General features: G+C 47.7%; 1 non-coding gene across 1 annotated transcript; it reads right to left on the bottom strand.

Annotated features, from left to right (window-relative positions):
• Positions 1 to 9,136: 9,136 nt before the first annotated feature.
• Positions 9,137 to 9,319, bottom strand: LOC119459831 (U2 spliceosomal RNA). Its single transcript, XR_005193827.1, has one exon. It is a non-coding gene; the product is annotated as a U2 spliceosomal RNA (small nuclear RNA).
• Positions 9,320 to 14,168: the final 4,849 nt, after the last annotated feature.

The following is a 14,168-nucleotide window of genomic DNA, read 5'->3' as shown; positions in this document are numbered from 1 at the left end:
TTGTTCTGCATTACACAACAGAAACTTTGACACAAGTTGGGCTTATACGATGTGTTTTTTTGGTTTTAGTGTTTTATTTCTATTTGCGGAGTGTGATTGCCATTAATGTTTTTCGCCTCTCTTTTTTTACCTTGTATATTGCTTTAAAGTTATCTTTCACGATGTGCATTCCTCCCTATGTAATATCCTCCAACTGAGGGCCTTTAGGGTATACTGAAATAAATAAAAAAAACTAGTGCCGCACTAAGACAATGGGACGGGTCCTGCATGAAGCTGGATACAGTGCTTTCGATACCGCCCTATATCGATCCCAGTCCACTACTCGGCACAGCCGGCGAAGGCTGCCTGTTCCGCCCGAAGGTAAGCCAAGGTGAATCGGATGGTGGTCACTTCCCCGCAGTCGGGTTCACATGACCACGAGACGGTCGTCCTTCCTAGCCACCAAGACAGGTCCGGCAAGTGGCGGCGCGCGAGGGTGGTCCCGCCGACGAGTAGGCACTGACACATTATTAGCAGCGTGAATTGGGCGTCCATAAATGTGCCCAGCACAAACGTACCACGCGCGCTGGAACTGGCGTAACGCGATGTGGTGTGGGGCGCGTTAAAACCCCTGCTACCCCCTAATGGGGCAACCAGGATGTTTCTGTCGTAGGTGCACCAACCAGCCGAGACACAACCGAGCCGCACGACCACTGTAGGGGCGTGCATAGTACGAAACGATGATAACGTCTGTGCGTTGGAGACGAACCAATACAGTGACGACTTCTTGCCATAAAGTGCACCACCGTGAAAGATCAACACGGGTCTGATAAAGGGTGAATCGTACATAAACGGCAGCCTTTCCTGGAGGACATCAGGCGTAGCACTCCTACGGTCCAGCATTGAAGGCGATGAGTATGCCACAAACCCTGAAATGGGTGGCAGGGGTTTAGTTTCTTGAAGCAGTAGAGCCCAAACACGCAGTTTCCCATCTGAGACGCTGGCGCAGGTCTCCGACCTTCCGGCGATGCCGGGGCAGTCCACTGTAAAATGCCTTCTGGCGCACTTGAAGACGTAGCAGCCATCACAGGTTGAGGTGGCCACTAGAATCGACGTGAGATGCTGGAGCTGTTGCGCAACGAAGCGCAAGAGTTCTTGGGGTGAAAAAGACTGTGACATAGATGCTGGGTTAACCACGTGAGCAGGAATGGACGTCAACGTCGATCGTGATGCCCGCGCTCCGTCATGACGACGCTGGAGCAGTGTACGGCGTTCCTTGAGACGCTGGATTACCTTTTCGAGAGTGGCGAGGCGAGCGTCGATCTGGAATTCTTCATTCGCCAAGGGAGGCGGCGTGTCTTCTATAGATTGTGATGCCCGTTGCCGTTGTGGTCGCGAAATGGACGCCCTAACGGCTGCGCCATATGTAGGTTTGGCCGCGTCACTTGTCGCTGTACTTGCTGCTGTCACCTGGCTAGCGTCTTCTTCCAGCGATGCTAGAATGGCGTAACGGTTGTACACAGGGACTTGTTTCATCGATGGACCTTGAGAGGTGCTTGGTTGCTGCCGAGAGCGGCGTTGTCGAGCTTTCTAAGTAGCTTTCAACTTCATAAGGCATGTCGGGGAAGTGATGTCATGATCATCTGTTTGGCATAGGCCGCATTGAAAGGATGCTGATGGGTCAGGCTCATGTTGTCGTACTTAGGTGGAAAGGGGCACGATGATTTCATGTGTCCCTGTTTAAAGCAGGAGTAGCAGTACACAACGGAGGGTTTGAATGGGCGCGGGCGCAATACCCAGCCGTAGTACAGGATACGTTCAGGTGGGGAATTAGGACCCTGAAGCGTGATTAGGCATCGTACGACCGCTACCTAGGTAGCGAGCAGCGACGACCCTGTGCGTAGGACATGATAGTTTCCTGCAGGAGCCTTTCAGGTTCTTCATGGTCAGCACCATTAACCACATAGCTCTCGAAAGTGTCCAAAACTTTGCCGTCCGTGTTTTTGTTACATACAATTACTCGCGTGTAGCCATTGCGTCTTCTATAAATCATCGCTTGGTTTATCTTGTCGCCGTATGCATCTCACTTGAGTTTGTTTATTAGGATTTATTTTATTACTCCCGCTGCTTAAAGGACATATTTTTCTACCTCCCACCTACGTTTCTTCTCGCAGCGACCACGTTTGAAGCTTTCTTGCTTATGAAAAGAAGAAGAAAAAAAAAAACTGCCCGCTTTTTTTATGTAATGCCTTCGGGCTTTTACACTATACTAACATAATTAGCAAATTAATATGGCGAACTTGAACGAGATCCTTGTACTCGCTTTTTGGACTTCACTTGTATGTTATGCGCCGCTTAAGGTATTGTCGCGAGGTTTCTTAGATACGGCTGCCGCTGCTTTGTGTCTATTCATTTCTTTTTCGAAGAGGGAGGTTGTATTATTTAACTAGAAGCAAGAAATGCATGGGGGCATGTTAGGAAGTGATGCTGTGCGCCGGACTACCCCCTTGCGCACACGTTGTCTTGTGCTATACCGTTCTCCTGGGATAAGCAGCGCAAAAAATAATGAAAAAAAAAAACATTCATCGATCACTTTGAGTTGTTCTACAGGCCCATTTGTCATGTTTACATTTTAGCTATAACATATATAAATCAGCGCAAGTGCTACTGCTCGTTCAGCCACAGCAGCTTCTGCAAAAAGAAAAAACAATAATAATAAAAAAAAAAAACGTGCGCGTCTCGTTCTTCACTACTATCAGGCGAAGTGACGTCTAAACACCAAGAATGCGTCTCACTCTCACCACGTTTTCCCTGCGTCCCCTCGCTTTGCAGTGTCGAAGGTATGCACGGTCTATTATGCGCACAGCCGAGCCTGCGCTGCTACTTTGAACCGGATGGGTGCACAAAGAAGCGTGAATGCCCTGTCAAATTTGTTGCTCCCTGCGCGGACCTCGCCCACTGCCAAAAAAAAAAAACATGGTGACTCTCGGTCTCTCGGAGGACGAGGGACCCGTACACATTCTGCTTCTGCCTGTTAGCTGTCGTTGCCCACATTGCTTGCACCATGTTTTGCTTTCGAAGCATGCATCAACTTGACCAGCAACGTGTTCAGTACCAGCGGCTTGACCTTCGCCACTGCAAGCTTGGTTCCACACTGCTGTCGGGTGAAACATGAACAACTAGGCAAATGTCGGAAAACTGCATTTACTGCGAAATAAACTCTATTATCGCAAGGTAAGTACAATTGTCTTATTTTTATTCTCAAGTATAGTGCTTGAACTCAGTGCATTGCCTAATACGTGTCTTTTCTTTTTTTTTTTTTTTTTACAGAGATAATGTACGGCCACTTTTTACTACGTACGTAGACGGTAATGCACCGCTTCAGCGTCAGCTGAAACGCACTGTCTGTTTGAAAACACGCAGCACGGCACATTTCGGCTAGTACACTCAAGAAGACCAAAGTTGGATTGTCGTAATTCCTTACTCAGGAAGTACATTCTGCGAGCTGACTGGTATTCAGAAGTTCCTGCAAAACTATAATATGTTGTATTTTACCTTGCTTATGCCTTTATCATGAAATAATGCACCCTTTCGTTGCTACCTCTGTTCTAAAAGCTTACGCATTGCCAAAGGCTAAGCACAGCTACCCACAATCACTTACGAGAAGTCTTGTGATGAAGGCATTATTCATCATAATTGGCTAGTTAAACAAAAATCGCATATTTTGATGCAGCGGCATTTCCGAACTAATTTTTACGTATTTCTGCTTCTTTTTTTCAGCTTCAACAACTTGTTTGAATGGTGGAATCATGTCTGTGGGAGGTTGCCTTCAATATAATGAACGCCATCATGGACCATGCAATTCAACTGTTGTACAGCCTGCATGGGAAGAAAAGCAAGAGACTGTTTAACATGCGGCTGTGCAGAGTGGGAACAGGTGATACGCATTTAATTTCTCAGTTTTGTGCCTCTTGCTTATATTATGCACTGCTGGCAGTGTTGGGATAATAAAGGTATATGTGTTGTATGCAGATGGTGCTGAGAGACGCAGAGATCGACATCAATCAAGCGCAAGACTTCATAAGAATGTGGCTGCCAGGCGCCGGACTGTGCTAATAGCAGAAGGCGGCGTTACGCCGAAGCGGCTCAACCCATTCAGCATCTTCCAAGTACGCCTTTTGCGAGCCCAGCCTCAACCCCCCGTAGCGTCATAAACAAAGCTTTCGTAGGTGGCCCGCAGGATTGGAGATACGAGCGACAATCTGTATCAACCTATTTTAAGACCAATAAAGAAATTATGTATCATTATTTGGTGATTTTATAGTAGATCATGGCATGTTGCATCGAGCTACCGTGCAGCATTTGCACAATTTAAAATCGTAGGAAATAACGGCATTGCCCACATAGATCACAATCTGCCAATATGGCCATGCCAGTGGCTCATGCGGCACAATAAATTGACTAAAAGCGGCTGAGTCGGCTATTGACTAATACCGGCGCTGCCAGTAGGCAAGGTGGGACGCTAGAATGGCAATGAACGGCAGAGCCGGCTATCTGCCTGTATTGGCGCTGCCACACGATGACCGACATAGGCCCTTTAGTGGCGGGGCCACACTGCGCCATTCCTGACGCGGGTAGCGCTGCCGGTTTCGGGCCTATATTTGTGCCGGTGTTTGCCGTGATATTGCCGTGCTGGGGCCAGCCTGGTTGTGCTGCCTGGGAGCTATTATGGACGTGCCCAGGTCTTCACCTAAGCCGTCTCCGCCAAATACGGGCAACAGGCCTTCGGCCTGGCCGCCCACCCGACCTTGAACGTTGGATTCATGGACCGTATTATCGTTCACTTCTAGATTTTTTGCATGAGTCAAGTCTGTTCGTGTATTTTCGTAATGCTTTGTATTATGCCTAAGGACAAGCTTTCGAAAAAAAAAAAACAGTGTCGACAACGTCGTTTAGCCGTTCTATTACATAGTCAGCGTTTTGACAGTGGTTGTGTGCGATCACACAAACAACGCGCACAACTTGATATACTTTGTATTATACTTTGTATTATGCCTAAGGGCAAGCTTTCGAAATAATTAAAAAACAGAATACTGTTGTCGACGGCGGCGGCGTTTTTCCCGCGTTCGCACCGAACGCGCGCGGCGTTTGGTGAGGTGTTTAAGAAGAACGTGCCAACCTTTGCCGTACACCATATGGCGGTGTACCGTAGCGACCATAAGGCCATGGTCCCTGTGGTCATTAAATAAATGAAAACCACCGGATAATATATATTTCGCATTCTTTAATAGTTCAAATAACCAATTACAACACATCTTAGTAGTCATAATTGGCAATCCATAATTCCCACCCTAGTACAGCTTCGCTGGTTTTCCCTCTTCACCCCAGTGGAATCGCTGACAGTTTTGTTTTTATTTTCTTCTAAATTCTTGGACGTTTCAATATCACTATTCTTCAACTGTCGTCGTGTTGTATGTTTACCGGTCTTTTCAGCGAGCAATTTCCTGCTGCTTCGTTTTCTAAATCCAGTACATTCATTGTTTGGTGCTAGGACAAGCATGATGCCATGCCTTTTTTAATGTGCTTCTTACCGTTCCCTTTCCATTCCAGTAACTTGCCAGTATCCAGCATCAGCAAGCTCACAGAGCAAATCTTCATGACACTAGCCGGGCTGCGCGTGCGGACGAGCGTCTCAGTGCGCGCTTTCTACGGCTCATGTAACATCGCAACCCCGACGCCGTAGCAGAAATCTTCCTTGCGGAAGCGCTTGCTGCACACTCGAGTTGTAGCCGATGGCTGCTTGCCAGTTCTAAGTTTCGCGATACAAGCTTCGTGCAGCTTCTTGCCCTGCGGGTACGAGCGAAGGCTGCCACCGGGCTCCGTTGCGTACGCGTACGGCACTGCGGCACCGAGCAGCAGCCTACCATGTTACACGCCTTCAAAGGCAGCCACTACCCACATATGGTGCTTTCAAATGTTGTCAAGCAGACACCCGGAGCGCAGGCGGGGCTTTCGACTTTCGTTTTCAGCTGTGTCCACGTGGTCCCTCATACCGCCTCACATGGGGGTCATTCCACGCCAAACGTCCCAAACACTGAGCTTGACCCTCTCCGACTCCATTCTAAAAAAATGTGGGCGATCTTTTTAGTGCACTATTTGTCCTCGTAAAGTATTTTTTGCAAGAAAAAGTTTTTTCTGTCTCTTACAGTGATTTTAATGTTGCTGTAGTGGGTCAAACCTAGGTTGCCGAAAAAATACTCTAAAAATACGATACTACACAGAACGCCTTAAATATCTGCGATTTGCTAGAAAAGGAATGGCGCTTTCTTATTCTCTCGCACTGGCGGCCACTACTATGTCTCACAAAGTGCTTTGTGGGGAAGCATTATGGCTATTCTGCGTCAATTTTGATTATTTTTTAAAAATTATACAAAGTCTACAGGCACAATACAACTATATAACCTGATTGGATAGTTGTCAGTAAGTGCGAAAAAAAAGTATTGAAGTCGATGACCGAGTAGTTTCGAAGTGGAAGGGGCGCAAACATTGGAAAATGTGTGAAATTCCCCATGTTCAGGCACATGCAGATTGGTGATGCGGTTCAAGTAAAAATGCACGCTTGCACTAATTTGGAAGATTAAAGAAAGCAGATTTATTTGTGAAAGTTTTATCAGAGTGATTTTTCTTTTAAGCGAGAAACAAAATTTTATGTTGAGCATTCGCCGCGTCCCAGGGCGCCGGCCCGCAAGTCCGCTTCACTGCGCCGCCACGCCTCCTTGGGGTCACGGAAACATGCGGCGACCACGCAGGTGGCAAGATGAACGACTGATTTTGCTGAATTTGCGAGAACTTTACGAGGAATGGAAAAAAAAAGTTGCAATCGCAAATGCGGATTCTCTTCATTCGCAAGTTTGCGTCCACCTCACTGCGTTTTGGCCGGAGGAAGTGGCACCCACACAGTTTGCGTGTGCATGGCGCACCAGAACTTCAAAGTGGTGCTCAATGCCGCAGGCTTCACGCAAACAACAGAAGAATTGTTGTCAACAATTGTATGCCAGACTGAAAATGAAGACTGCATGTGTGGCTGCTGTTTTGTGTGCCCAGGCAGCGACGCAACTCAAGAACATGCTGGAGAACGCACCATCCCTAGATACAGATAAGGGGGACTACCTCCATGTTCAGCAATGGATCAGTGGTGTCCGCTGCAGGCTCGAAACAATTATCTTAAGCCCAGCAGAATTTTCTGAGCATGCTAGAAGAACTAAAAGAAAAATCATTCTGATGAAACTTTCACAAATCTATTCTTTAATCTTCCAAATTAGTGCAAGCGTGCATTTTTACTTGAACCGCATCACAAATCTACATGTGCCTGAACATGGGGAATTTCACACATTTCCCAATGTTTGCGCCGCTTCCACTTCGAAACAACTCGGTCATCGACTTCAATACTTTTTTTTCGCACTTACTGACAACTATTCAGTCGGGTGATATAGTTGTATTGTGCCTGTAGACTTTTAATAATTTTTTTAAATAATCAAAATGGACGCAGAATCGCCGTATTGCTTCCCCACAAAGCACTTTGTGAGACATAGTAGTGGTCGCCAATGGGACAGATTAAGAAAGCGCCATTCCTTTTCTAGCAAATCGCAGATATTTAACGCGTTCCGTGTAGTATTGTATTTTTGAGAGTATTTTTCGGCAACGTAGGTTTGACCCACTACAGCAACATTAAAATCACTAAGAGACAGAAAAACTTTTTTCTTCCAAAAATGGTTTACGAGGACAAATAGTGCACTAAAAAGATCGCCCAAAATGTTTTAGAATAGAATCGGAGAGGGTCGAGCTCAATGTTTGGGAGGTTTGGCGTGGAATGACCCATGGAGGAAGAAGTTCTTTCTTCTTTTCAGCTTTTCCAGTGGTGGAGCTCGCCCCCAATAATGGCCCGTTCCTTCCGGCGAACGTCGGCGGCAACCGAGCGAGCGAGCACAACAGCGAAAGATGAAAGACGCGAGCCGCGAACGACGGAGTGACGTGGGCGCCGGAAACCGGTTTCATGCGGACACGCCCGACCGCTCGGTGCGTACTCGTATTTGGTCTCAGCCGGACCGCTGGTTTCGCACTATCGTCTGCTCGCGCTTCTTTGATTTGCTTGGTTTGGTCTCGTTCGTGCTTGTTTCGATTGTCACGGTTTGCGCTTGCTTGTTAATGTGGTTGTATGCGCGACTTGCGTAGTACTTTCTGGAAGCCAAGCGGCACTAGCGATTACCCTGGAACCTATGACGAGCCGATGCGCTTGGCCCGCAGATCAGATATACGACGATTGCCGACTCTGCTACGTGTCCCTCTCAAATTCTTTGACTCCATATCTCGCGAAATGAAAACACGTATAGAGCTGCGCTTAAATTTCGCATTAGGGAGTACCGTAATCGTTGGTGAATTTTTTAAATCTGTCTGATACGTGACTCATATACACCTCTTTCTGCAATTATAGCACACTAACATTATTTTTAGGGCTGAATAATATGCAGCTTTATTTTAAATTACATTACGAATTAAATTCCCGTGCCTCCAGCGCGCACATCGAGCGAGATTTTAGTGTCGTTGCTGATGCTTTCACACGAAAACGACGGTAGGTAACAATTTTTAAATGCAATTGCTGGTGAAGGTAAACAAATTGTGAAGGGTAACAGCCAGGCCAGCTTGTTCTTTTTACTGTATTTGTGCAGTATCAATAAACCTTGGGAGGAAAGTAACGTATAAGTAAGGGATTACTTTTGGGGGCTTTTTTTTTCTGTAACGTGTACAAGTATAGCCTACGCCTCCTGAAAGTAGCTTTCCCGCAGAGCTTCGTCGTCCAGTGGCAGAGCTTTGCAAGAATTACGTGGGGGTAATTTTATAGGGAAAATCTACAGTTGTAATATAGCGTTGTTATATATAGCGTGCGCGTGCTGCTGTTGTATGCGTTTCGCATTGAACAGCCGTTTGATCATACGCACACGCGTGCGAGCACCGCGTCTACCGGGGCGGTGGAGCAGGCAAGATCGCGGCACCAAAATACGAAGCCATGCTACAATTCTATAGAGCTCTGGCTCCTTTTCTGAGCTGACGTATTCATATTTAGGTCTGATTTTTGATTAAGATTTTACCCACCCCGTGGGGTGAGTGGGCCGATCCCGGAGGCAGTGCAATACCAGGCCAACCCGTGGCGGAGGTGAAGCAAGCTTCAAGCACTCCGCCCCATTCCAAAAATAAGTTTAATATCTTGGGTCCAAATAGGACCCGTATCAGATATTAAGCTGATAAGAACAGATACTGTTTAGAAAAATTTTATTTACACTATGTACATGGGTTTACTAAAGTCGTCATATGTACGAGCTTGTGTACACATATTATACATAACTAGACACTATAACGCTATACTACACTTTGATCTTAGCCAAAAGGCCGAGAAGCGATAAATAAATCTCGGACCGCGGTCTCAACCCACTTTTTAAAACCACAAAAGAAGCCCAAGAGCCCGCATCAGCCTGTACCAGCGAAATACCGCTATTACGGCACAAAATCTGAGGGTCTCGCTCTGAGAACTGCTGGGTTTATCTGGATGCAGTACTTTTAGTTTGAAATGTTCCAATAATACCTAATTTATTAATAAATTGGTATAAGAGACGCGAGATTCCACAAAATGCACGTAGAGGTACTCTCGACTTCTCGGTGGCGTCAGACAGAATAACGGTCGATAGTGTCAAATTTCATACAGAGTGGGCAAAGAGCAAGCACTTTTTTTTCTCCCAAATTATAATTTGGTTGACAAAAAGTTAGAGACGCCCAAGCCGACAAAACCGACTAAAACCATTATCGATCGCAACGAGCGACGACGTCACAGTCAACATGGCTTCTCCCATGGCTTCTCCGTTCATGACCTTCCTCTGTGCGCGTCGGCCGTCAACGCGACAAGTTCGTATCGTTAACTTTATATCGGGGATATTTATCTCATCTAGCCGAGCCAGTTCCGAATGGGCGCACACGTTATCACCAAAGTCAACGATTGCAGTCAAGAAAAAACTCCTTGCGAGACAAGCGAGCGCCCTGAATCCGTGCGACACTTCGCCAGTGTATTCCCATAATCGCCGATTGGAGTGATACAACGCTAATAAGGCTTTCCACTGCGTCAAACATCAAGGCAATTTTTATTTTTTTCGCTCCCATCATGAGCACAAACGTTTGCGTTAAGCAGGTTAAGCTGCGATGAAACGAAGTTCTTTAGAGGCGAGCGCCGACGCCGTGCAGCGTTTCACTTGCGTTGCTCATTGTGTGTGTGTGTGTGTGTGTGTGTGTGTGTGTGTGTGTGTGTGTGTGTGCGTGCAGCTCATTCTATGTAGAGAGCCTACATGCAACGCTGTCCAATTCTATGGACCGCACCTAACACGGAGAAACGCATTCTTTTTCAAAAAAAACCATGTCGTTTGCAAGTGAAAATGGAAACGTCGCTACGAATCCATGCGTGGAATTCTAGGTGAGCGACGGAGCCGAGCAGTCACGCCCATTGCAGGGTAAGTCCCGTAGTGCCGCAGCTGCGGAACCGGTGCGAGCGCAGTTTGCTGAGACCGAAAGTGAAAATCAAATTGTAGTGAAGTATAGAGTCGCATAACTTTTGATTTTAGACCAAAGGTTTTAGACCAGACACGGCAGCGCAGCAGATGCGGCGTTGTGCAGGTATTCCCTAGTGTGCCGTCTCTGCCCGCCTCTGCGGCCGGCTGTCGCTCGCTGCGAGCACTCGCTCGTGGCGCTGCGAGCGTAACGGCGTTGCATGTAGGTTCCCTATCGTAGCGCCCGTCGCGGTCGCGCTGAAGCGACAGAATGCGGCCGGCTCGGGCTGGTTCGTCCGCTGTAAATTGCGCACTATCGGGCTTTCTGCGCGAGACAGAAAGGCCGGTTCTCCTTAGAAAAACCGTTACAGCCGAGTACTCAGTGTTCGTGTTCGCGGGTGCCGATGAAACAGCGAACAAGTGATACACGTTCACTTTGTTGGGACGCAAGTGCGCGCGGAGGAGAAAGAGAGAGAAGTTTCGACGGCGTGAGTCACAACTGTCAACTGGTTTCCTTTTTACTTTGCTTCAGCCGCCCTTGGGGCTGCACGCCCTTTCCACTCAGTAACATTGGTGGAGAGTGGAGGACAGAGGCGCGGGTTGCAACCGGTTCGGAGGAGCGCTCGCTGCTCGCCCTTGCCTGCACGTTGTGGCCCTCTCGCAGCCGCTACAACTTGAACAACTCTTCCGCAAAAGGGAACGACCATGGTATATCCTGCTTAAATCATTTGTCGTGTGTATTTGTTGATTAACGCTCAAAATATAGAAGGAAACGTTCGCATATGCCACATTTTTTCGCCTTTTAGTTCTGACAGATAGAAAAAAATCTCGCCCGCGACAGCGCTGGTACGCCTCTGCAGGTGTATTTATGGAAGAGGCGGACGTTACTTAGGCGAGAAAGTACTATGTCCACGTAGCTGATTAAGAAGATTCACTAATTAACTATCTTTAGCTTAAGGGCATATATACTAGAATTCGTATCATACATACGCATAAAATTCGTATCAGCAGCCAAGGTACTTAATTGCGAATAATTGTAGGTTTCGATCGCACATAGAGAAAATTTCTGCCTAGATATCCTCAACTTATGAGATTTATTGAAATAAACATATTGTTACGGATGAGGCGTGTTTATTTACAGGTGATGGATGAGAGTCCAGGAAAAACAGTCCAGCACCGGTTTCGTTCTGCGCTCCGCACCCAAAAAGATCCGTCGTCCTCCTCTTCTTCCTTTCGTCTCAACCAAGGCGTTACATTACCCGTTTCGCAGACGAAGCCCATCATGCGAGTTAGGGCTGAGTTATAGTGTGATATCGCTTGAGGCGCGTAACATGCGCAAGTTGAGTAGCGCTAGAGCGGCGTCCTGGTGACCTTACACGGGCGACCACATACGTTAAATCACTAATGCGGTCAATGATGGTGAAGGGACCGGTATACTGAGCCAAGAACTTTTGGCATAACCCGCGTTTGCGCTTAGGGGTCCACAGCCACACCAAGTCACCTTTTTCGAATGAAACTGAGTCGTGGCGGCGGTCATACCGCTCCTTGGAGCGATCTTGTGATGCCAGTGTACGCAGACGAGCAAGTTGTCGGGCTTCCTCAGCACGGCACAAAGTTTCGGCAACTGAATCCTCTGCAAGGAAGGGTAAAGGGGAAATGGTGTCGAGACAGCTGCGCGGTGCCCGAGCATAGAGTAGGTAGAAAGGTGTGAAGTCCGTAGTTTCGTGCTTCGCTGTATTGTAGGCATAAGTAATAAAAGGCAAGATGTCATCCCAGTTATTGTGATTGGATGATACATACATAGCCAGCATGTTGGTCAGGGTGCGGTTCGTACGTTCGACAAGGTCATTCGTCTGGGGATGATATGGTGTTGAGTGGCGGAACTGCGAAGTGCAGAGTCTAAGCAATTCTTCCACGGCATCGGCGATGAATTGGCGACCACGGTCGCTGATGATTACGCGAGGCGGACCGTGGCGAAGAATTACGTAGCGTAACAAGAAGGCAGCGACGCAGGTAGCGGTGGAGGAAGCTATCGCAGCGGTTTCCGCGTATCTAGTAAGGTGATCGACACAGACGATGACCCAACGGTTGTTGTTCGAAGACCGTGGAAACGGTCCTAACAGGTCGATACCAACTTGCTCGAAAGGTGTAGTAGGCGGCGCTACAGGATGAAGAAGGCCTTGTGGAGCACTCGTCGGTCGCTTGTGACGCTGGCACTTGTCACAGCTCGAGACGTATTGCTTAGTGGAATGTCGCATCTTAGGCCAGTAAAACCGCTCCTGTATTCGATGTAGGGTGCGAATGAATCCAAGATGGCCTGATGTCGGATCATCGTGCATGACACGGAGAACATAGCAATGCAGACTTTCGGGAACAACCAGTAAATACCGCGCGCCACTTGCTGAGTAATTTGTCTTATATAGCAGTCCATCGCGAAGACAAAAGCGACCACTGGCCTTGGGACTGCAGGCATCGGCGAACAAGGGGTCCATACATAAGTCATTGCGCTGTTCCCGCTGGAAGACGGTGGCGTCAGGAAACGAGATAGAGACAGCAGCAAAGCATGTGTCGAGACTGTCCGTGTTATCCTCCGTTGTGGACAGAGGAAGGCGAGAAAGGCAATCAGCGTCGGCATGACGTCTTCCACTTTTGTACGAAACATTGAAGTCAAATTCTTGGAGCCGTAAAGCCCAGCGTGCTAGACGACCGGAGGGATCACGGAGGGTAACAAGCCAACATAAGGAATGGTGGTCAGTCACAATTGTAAATGGACGCCCGTAGAGGTAGCAACGGAACTTCTGAACAGCAAATACAGCCGCTAAGCATTCTTGCTCTGTCACAGTGTAGTTTCGTTCAGCCTTGCTGAAAGAACGGCTCGCATAGGCCACCACATACTCTTCATTATTATGGCGCTGAACAAGCACTCCACCAATGCCGATTCCGCTGGCGTCACTGTGCACTTCAGTAGGAGCAGACGCATCGAAGTGACGAAGAATGGGTTCTGATGTTAGGAGAAACTTGAGTTGAGAGAATGCCGCGTCGCATTCAGGTGTCCACTCGTACGGGCTGTCTTTTCGCAAGAGACTTGTCAATGGATAAACAATGTCCGCGAACTTGGGCACGAACCGTCGAAAGTAGGAGCATAATCCCAAGAAGCTGCGGAGTTCTTTTAGTGACTGAGGTGGCTTAAAGGCACTGACTACTTCTATTTTCCGGGGGTCTGGCCTGACACCATCTTTGTCAACCAGGTGACCAAGAACTAACGCTTGTCGTTCGCCAAACCGGCACTTCTTAGAATTCAAAACCAAGCTGGCCTTTTCGACGCAGTCTAAAACGAGGTTTAAACGGGCGTTATGCTCTTCAAAAGTACGTCCGAAAATGACAACGTCATCTAGATAGCATAAACATACCTCCCATTTTAGACCGCGCAGAATCGAGTCCATAAATCTTTCGAAAGTAGCGGGGGCATTGCAAAGCCCAAACGGCATAACATTAAATTGAAAGAGTCCATCGGGTGTCACGAATGCAGTCTTCTCCTTGTCAGCAGGGTGCATAGGGATCTGCCAATACCCTGATCGTAGATCTAGTGAAGAAAAGTAGGAA

The sequence above is a fragment of the Dermacentor silvarum genome, chromosome 7 (genome assembly GCF_013339745.2).
Source record: "Dermacentor silvarum isolate Dsil-2018 chromosome 7, BIME_Dsil_1.4, whole genome shotgun sequence".
NCBI lineage: Eukaryota > Metazoa > Arthropoda > Arachnida > Ixodida > Ixodidae > Dermacentor > Dermacentor silvarum.
Note: the sequence above shows the minus strand (reverse complement) of the source record. Positions and strands in the feature narration are given on the sequence as shown.